The sequence below is a fragment of the Panthera onca genome, chromosome F1, assembly GCF_046562875.1.
Source record: "Panthera onca isolate mPanOnc1 chromosome F1, mPanOnc1 haplotype 2, whole genome shotgun sequence".
NCBI classification, from domain to species: domain Eukaryota; kingdom Metazoa; phylum Chordata; class Mammalia; order Carnivora; family Felidae; genus Panthera; species Panthera onca.
This window is the reverse complement of record NC_138355.1, coordinates 61,724,916-61,733,041: the sequence shown is the minus strand read 5'-3', so window position 1 is coordinate 61,733,041 and position 8,126 is coordinate 61,724,916.

Below are 8,126 nucleotides of genomic sequence, written 5' to 3'. Positions count from 1 at the left end.
CAGTCAGGGGTGAGGAGCCTCCTTCCTGACTTCCCTCCCTGCTCTGAGAAGCAGCGTCACCATGGTCTTCTTGGTCAGTGTGTTCGATTCCGTTGCGATGCTTATCGGTGCCGGCCGGGGCACAGGGACAAAGATGAACACACGTAAAATACCCCCGGGGAGGGTGCAGGTAAACACGTGATGGCACAAAAGAGCACTTTCAGGAGAGGGACTTACAAGGTGGGGGCCGGGGAGTGGTCAGCGAGCCCGGGACTGGGGGGCTGAGAAGGCCCCACAGCTCAGCTTGCAAGTGGGAATTTGCTCTGGGCCCAAAGGGCAGGGAGGGCGGGGAGGGCACCCCAGGCCGAGGCTACGGCGTGTGCAAAAGAAAAAGGAGGTTTCCACAGCTGGCGAGGGTTGGGGAAGAACGTCCCCTGGGAGGAAAGCACTAGCTATGGGTGCAGGTGGGGAGGGCGGGGAAAGAGGAGAAAGAAAGAGCACAGTTCAAGGGTACAGGGGTGGGGAGGAGCGTGTTCAAATACCTTCCGTGTAGTGGATGCTCTGCTGAGTCACGGTGTGGACAATCTCCACGGTATGGAGAGAACCACTGGCTTAGTTTTGTGCGTGGGGCCCGGGGTTTGGCGTTTCATCCCCTATCTCTTCTCCAGGAGTGCCCGTCGGGGAAGAGATGATGAGGTCTCTCTCCCAGTCCCGGCTTTCACAAAGCCGGTGCTGGCGTGTGAAGCTGACCCTTAACCTTTAAGCACCTGACGATTGTGCACCATCCCCAGTGGAGAGCAAAGGGGCAGGAGTTAAGAAGGGTCGAGGCTGGGATTTGAGCCTGAGCTAGTCTGACTTGGAACGCTTTGCCGTCTTTCTGTGGCTTTGGTTCCTATCGTAAAGGTCACAAACACGAAATATTCCATCTTTTCAGGTCAGGTGTGCCAAAATTCCAGGTTTGGCTTTGGACCCTTGGACTCTGTGAATGCCTTCGAGGTGAAGCCTGTGATTTGCGTCTATGCCCCCCTGCCTCTCACAGCTGTGTGCTAAGTTGGGTTGATGGGGCAGGTGGCACATAAGGTGGATAATTGATTTTCTTTTTATGAATATTCATTTGAGGTTACTTCTCCATCTGCTCTCCTTCTGCAATTTCAAAATGGCCACTGAGTACTGAACAGGAACATGCCTGTCCCTCTCCTTCTAGGTCACTCCTCCTAGCACTAGAGGAACAGGGCTGAGCCAATTACTTTTGGAAGGCCAGAACAGAGAGCGCCGGGTAAATTGTCTGGGCTTGGGGTTTTTCCAGTTTGCATATCCTTAATTGTATTGAGCTCTTTGGAGCCATCTGATGAATTGATTCTCAGCGTGGCCATCTGCACAGAAATGCAGGGCCTGCTTGCAGGACCGGGAGGCAGTTATGCCCGAGTTATGTGGCCGAGCCCCCGGGCAGCTCTCGGAAGGGGAGAACTCATAGGTCGCCGATAATAGCCTATGATGGAGAAGAAGAACCATAAAGTGCAGAGGCCTCATTAGTTTTGATGGATCTGGCTCAAATAAAACATTTTAGTCCCTTGTGTAAAACCCAGGCTAAGTACCAAATAAAAATGTCTCTTTGGGCCCTTAGGAACTGACTCTTGGGGGAGGGAAAATTCAGCGACCCTGTTGCTTGAACCCTCGGTTCAAGGGGTCAAAAGTGACTAAGTTTGTATTGAAGCCATGTGTTTGCCTCAGAAGAGGCTGTTTACCTGGTATTCTATCAACGAGGACTGAATATTGATGGACTCTTCCCCCATCAATGAAATGTAGTTGATATTCCTAGTAATGACCCTTCACGATGGAAATACATGAAATGGCCCCTTATATCATTACATCATGTTCACTGAAGTTTTAATGTAAAATGTATGTTATAGGTCCAATTCTGGGGACAGTTACAAGGTATGGGTTTTTCCCCCACACCACCAAGCAATTCTCAGATATCAGCTGGATGTCCTACAATTCAACTCACTTCTGGAATTATCTACCCGGAGATAGTGTCACACCCCCCAGGTTAAAGGCTCAGTCGTCCACTCCAGATGCTAGTCTCAGGTCCACGTTGTCACCTATGCATCTGATCCTCTCTTGGGTTCTATGATTTTGCTAAAGTGGCTCATGGGACTCGGGAGACCTGTGTACTCACTAGATTATCAGTTTATTAACAAGGACATAAGGATACGAATGAACAGCCAGGTGAAGAGATACATCGGATGGTCTCTGTCCTTGTGGAGTCTGGGGCCCAGCACAACGGCACATGGAAGCGTTCTGGTTCACCAATCTGGAAGCTCTTTGAACCTTGTCCTTTCTTGGGGGGTTTTATGGAGGCTTCATTCCACAACCAAATTGTTGGCCATTGATGATTGAGTCAACCTCCCACCCCCTACCCCTCCCCAGAAATCAGCAGGGGAGAATAAAAGTCCTAACCTTCTCAGATCGGCTCCCCTGGCAACCACCCCCATCCTTAGTTCCAAAAGTCACCACGGTCATGGTGGAAAGGGATTTGTTGGGAATAACAAGATACCCATTTAATTTTACGGCTCTGAAGGGATTTCAAGACCTGAGGACAAACGGCCGAATATTATAACAAAAATATGGTCCCACTGCTCCTGCTCAGGAAATTCCAAGTGTTTTGGGAACTGTGAGCAAGGAGCCATAGACAAACACCAAACTGTATATTTATTATCAGTCACAGTATCACAGGATGGTACACATTCTTTGAGAATTGTTAGGCCTTACGGTGTATTTAGGAATGTTCTCAGTATTGAGATAATTAGTATGGTTGTGACTATGATGGATGATGTGTAGCTCATGTTACATTTCCCAGTCAATATTCACTCATTCATTTCTCATTTACAATGACCCCTTTCACTTTTTCTTAACAATTAAGAAAGAATTACCCTGTGCCTGGCACGGGGTAAACAATAAAATATAGAAGTTGGCATTAGGTAAAAAGAGAGCATGAGTTGAGCATGAGTCTTAGGCACTGTTATAGGCATAGAAGATCTGAAGTCCTGAGTAAGACACAGCACGTACTGGGGAGGAATACGTCTAGTGGGGGCACAGGTCAGGAAACCAAGCAGTGAATGCCTCAGAGAGAGGACACGTGGAGGGGCTTCCCACACTTGAGGGGCTCAGTGAATCTGAGGGATAAGTGGATATTATCTAGGCAAAGAGGAGGGGTGACTGAGGGTAAGAAAGAGAGCATTAGATTCCCAAAGGGTGACTGCTCTCCTGGAGAGAGACTACTGCCCTCTATTTCGAATTGACCCCTTTCTTGACAGGAGTCATCTGTGTGAGCTTTTGGTCCACACCAGTGATTCTCAACTGGATTTTGCTGCGCTCACCACCCGCTCCCCCCCCCCCCCCCCGCCCCCATCTCCAGAGACATTTGGCAACATTTGGAGACATTTTTGGTTGTCACAACTGGAGGGGTGGGGGGCACTACTGGCATCTAGTGGGTACAGGCCAAGGATAGTGCTAAACATCCTACCCTACACAGGACAACCTCCAACGAAGGGTTCTCAGGCCCCAAATGTCAATCTTGCAGCTCCTGAGAAATGGCGGTGGAAGTCTCTGCACTAATTCTCTGCCTCTGAACTCCCTGTAAGAGCACTTTTAGAAGGAGGTGCACTGACAGTGGAGGGATATTGAGGCACCTGCTGAGAGCCCTTCCTTGGGTCCACCCCACTAGATGCTGGAGGAGGGATTTCCTCTCTGTCATTTGTGTTCCTCTCTGTACTAATATAAAGCACTTGGCTAATAACTGTAAAACGAATCGAAGTACGAGACACTGCCTTACAATGTCATTTTAACGCATAATCACTTGAACAGTTTGCACAAAACGGAGACAGTAATATCACATGGTTGTGCCTGGGCAAGGAAGTTACGTTTGTGGAGTGTTTACATGGAATACTCCCAGAGTGCTCCTTCTTCTCATTTTTGTTAGGGTGTGGTGGCTTCTTTGATGTATTGACTTGTCTAGGCTCTAATCCCCAGTTATAGAAATGCTGATCTAGATCTTTCTAGGGGTGCCTGGCAACTCTTGATCTTGGAGTTGTGAGTTTGAGTCCCAGGTTGGGTGTAGACATTACTTAACAAACAAATGAAAATTGATCGAGGTCTCTCTCTCTCTCTCTCTCTCTCTCTCTTTAAGTTTCTTTATTGTTGAGAAAGAGAGAGAGAGAGAGAGAACGCACACTTGCACAAGTGGGGGAAGGGCAGAGGGAGAGGGAATCCCAAGCAGGCTATTTGCTGCCATTGCAGAACTGGACACGGGGCTCAAACTCACAAACTGTGAGATCCTGACCTGAGCCGAGATCAAGAGTCTACAGCTAACCGACTGAGTCACTCAGGCGCCCCTAGGTCTTTCTGCGAAGGTATTTTGCAGATATAGTTAATGCCCCTAATCCGATGACTTGAAGTAATGAAGATTATGCTGGATCACTTGGGTGGGCCTGACTGAATCATATAGAAGGCCTTAAAAGCAGGGCTGAGACTTCCCCAGGGGAAAGCAGGAACTCATCGCCTGGATGGCAGCTTCAGCCTGTGCCTGTGAGTTTCAGCCCACAGGAGATCTTTTCTTTCTGACTCCCTACCTGCCTTTGGGACTTCAGGCAGGCTCATCCAGCCCCCACAATTGCATAGGTAATTCCTTGTAATAAATCTTTTAATACATGTAGCTTCTATGGGTTCTACTCCTCTGGTTGAAGTTTACTGAGACAGTTATTATTTGTAGTATTTTATGTCCATCTGGTAGGAGGTATTTCAAGATGCTTGGAATGGATTTAAAAACAGTTTCTGGGGCACCCGGGTGGCTTAGTCAGTTGAATGTCCAACTTCAGCTCAGGGTATGATCTCACGGTTTGTGAATTTGAGTCCCGTGTTGGGCTGTCTGCTGTCAGCCTGGAGACCACTTCAGATCCTCTGTCCCCCTCTTTCTCTGCCCCTCCCCCGCTTGCGCTCTCTCTCGCAAAAATAAAATAAGCATTAAAAAAATAATAAAAAAATAAAAACAGTTTCTGCTCAAATCCCTGTCCCTTCCCATTTCTGAGTGGACAGCTGATTGTCACAGAACCCTCAGAATAAAATGAAAGGCCTTTTAGTGAATCTCTCAGGAGTTGAGGCTGAGAAGGTAGTTTGGGTATGGAATTGGCCTGGGCCAGTTAAGTGGGCATGCACTCTACCCCATATAAACTTGCAATCCAGAAGTAGGATTCAGGGAAAACATGCTTAGTTTTATGTGTAGTTCAGCTTTCTAATGAGGGTGGATGCCAAGGTGAAGTGCTTATGTGTTGGGCTGGGTGGTGATGGGGTGGATGCAAATTATAGTGAATCTTTTCCACCTAAAAATGGAGATGAAGGGACGCTGAAGAAGGGCTGGGTGAGGAAAGGGTCTTGTCCAGGGGTCTGCCAAGGCTGCAGAGGTGGCCTGCGAGGAGAGAAGAAGCCAGAGTGGCTGTGCTAGGAGGATTTCATGGGAAAGAATAAAAAACGTATCCAGGGGATTTTATTTTAGTTTTTTGAAGTTTTTTAAAATTTATTGGAGTAATCTCTACACCCAATGTGGGGCTTGAACTCACGACCCCAAAGTCAAGAGTCACACGCTCTTCTGACTGAGCCAGCCAGGTGCCCCTATCCAGGGGATTTTGAAGAAAGTTTTGCTGTGCTGTGAGCATATAGACCTTCTTCCCTTCCTCCCCATGAAATCTGCAACCGAGTGTTTATTCATTTGTGTTGATGAATTATAAAGTTGGATCAATTTCTGGGATGTGTTAAAGTGCTGTAAGAGGAGTGGAAGTCGTAATGCAGGTTTCATGGGAGGTGTGGCTACCCTGTGTGACTTAGAGAACCACCGGGAATGCCCCTGATCTAGAACCACTAAAGATGCACGTTTTCTAGTTTCATCGCAGCAGGTAAGAAGTTTGTCATTTATGCTGAAGTGGCCTATCCGTGCCTTCTTCATGTATTTATTGCCCCGTCTGTCGGGGGTGCCGTGCTAGGTCCCAGGCATGTGTCTGAGAACAAGACTGCCAAGGGTTGGGGGACATGCTACAGGTAAACGGAAGGTAATTATAATATAACGTGGGATGAAAAAGCAAGTGAGAAGGTGCTAGGGGTGTCCAGGACAGCATACAAACTAAACCTGGGAGCAGGGATGAAGGCTTTCTGGGGGAGGTGACACCTCATCTAAACCAGAGGATGGGTAGGAAGTGGGGGGGGGGGGCAAAACATGACCCCAAAATGTGCCACTTTGGCATGCAGATTGTTTTGAGCTGAAGGCGATCAAGATCCAGCAGACGCAAGAGAAACTTTTAACTTTCCCTTAACTACCTAAAAAAAAAATTGTATAGAAGACCTGGCCCAGAAAGAGAACTATTACCGAAGATGACATTTTTATCTGAAAGACCTCTCTGTATGGCAGGGCAAACAGCTCATTGCTAAGCATCTGATCTTCTTACTGTCCTGTGAATTACTCTTGTCCCCTTTGAAGACCCGGGCCCCTATCCTGTTCCTTAGCACAGGATGGCATTTCACCCTGAACTGACTGCCTTGTCCTGAGGTCTCATATTTTTTATGGGGCTCCTGTACATGTGTAATTAAGTTTGTTTTTCTCCTGTTAATCTGTCTTATGCCAATTTAATTAATAGACCAGCCAAAAGAACATAAAAGGGTAGAGAAAAAAATTGTTTTTCCTTCCCTACAGAGGTAAGAAGATAAAGAGCCAGAGACAGGTGATTTATGCTCTTAGTCTACTGAGCAATTTGTTGAATAGATGCTATGTTTCTTGTAACCACTCTTGTATTTTGATTCTTTCTTGGAAGTTCCAAATGGACATCATGCCTTGACGTGAAATGGAAACTTAATTGAGGTTAAGGCTCTTGAACTCTTTTCTGAAAGAAGATCATCCACTGTGACAACCTTTAAGGCAAAAGAACAGTTGAGTCTGGCTGGTTTTCTGCTTGTCCTCAACATACAGATTGAGGCTGGTACCTTAGAAGTTAAGAAGATTGTAAAGGGAACAAAGAAAGCACAAACATGGACTTGATAACAAGTCTCACAATAACAGAATTTAGACGAAACCCTCAAAGCCTGAGATAGGCAGTTGAAGGATAAATACAAGCAAAGCCTTTAGAGAGTCTATTTGATGGGAACTTTTATTCTCTAAAATGAGACTGAGATTACAGAAATGTTCAAGACCTTGGACAGATTAATGTATTCATAGTGGGCTGCTCAGGGGATCAGGAATTATTTGGAATAAATCACATTATCATCAGGTTTTGACATCATGGAAGATTCAAATTGTCTCTATGACACTGCCAGAAGGGGACGCTGGAAGACGTGGGTCATGAGACCCCCAATGACAATGACACTGCTCTTTCCCACCTAGTGGTTGTTCTAACAATCTACTATATATCTAATAATGTTTTTATCTATACAATTTCTCTCTCTTTTTTCTGGAGGAGGGACTTACAGCCACAGAACTATGACTAATTGCAAACAACAAACTACAGATCTGTTACCTGTCTCTTTACCCATTTCCACCTGTCATTCTTCACCCATATGTCCTCTGTTGGATTTCTCTCTCCTTGCTTCTGTTCCTTAGACCTTGGTTCCATACAGCTGACATTTTTTTTTTTTAAACCACCAGTGTCTACTGATTTATTTCCTTCTGAACTCTGAAATTGAGTCTCAAGTTCACCAGGGTGGGAGTTAGTAGGAGAGTCAGCCAAAGTGAAAGACATTAGCTCATCATTTGATATGGCCCCTGGATGAATTGATTTGTAAGTGGAAGTCTCTTTGGTTGATTACAGGAGGACATGGAGAATCATCCTCTAGAAAGGACTATGGAAAAGAATTCCAGCAGGGTGAAAAAAGCACTGTCCTGCTATCTTTTTGTAAAAATTAAGATTTTATTTTTCTAGAGCAGTTTAAGGTTCACATGCTGTCTTTTTCTTAAGATGCTATCTTGTTTCCTAAACAGGTGGCGTCCAGAACCAGTTATTTAGACAGCTCTTGTTTCCAGTTAGTTTCTGGGAATCATCTGAGTGATCCTTTGTGTGTGTAGGGTAGATTTTTTGTCAGCATTTTCAGGATTGTTGACACAGTTTTCCATG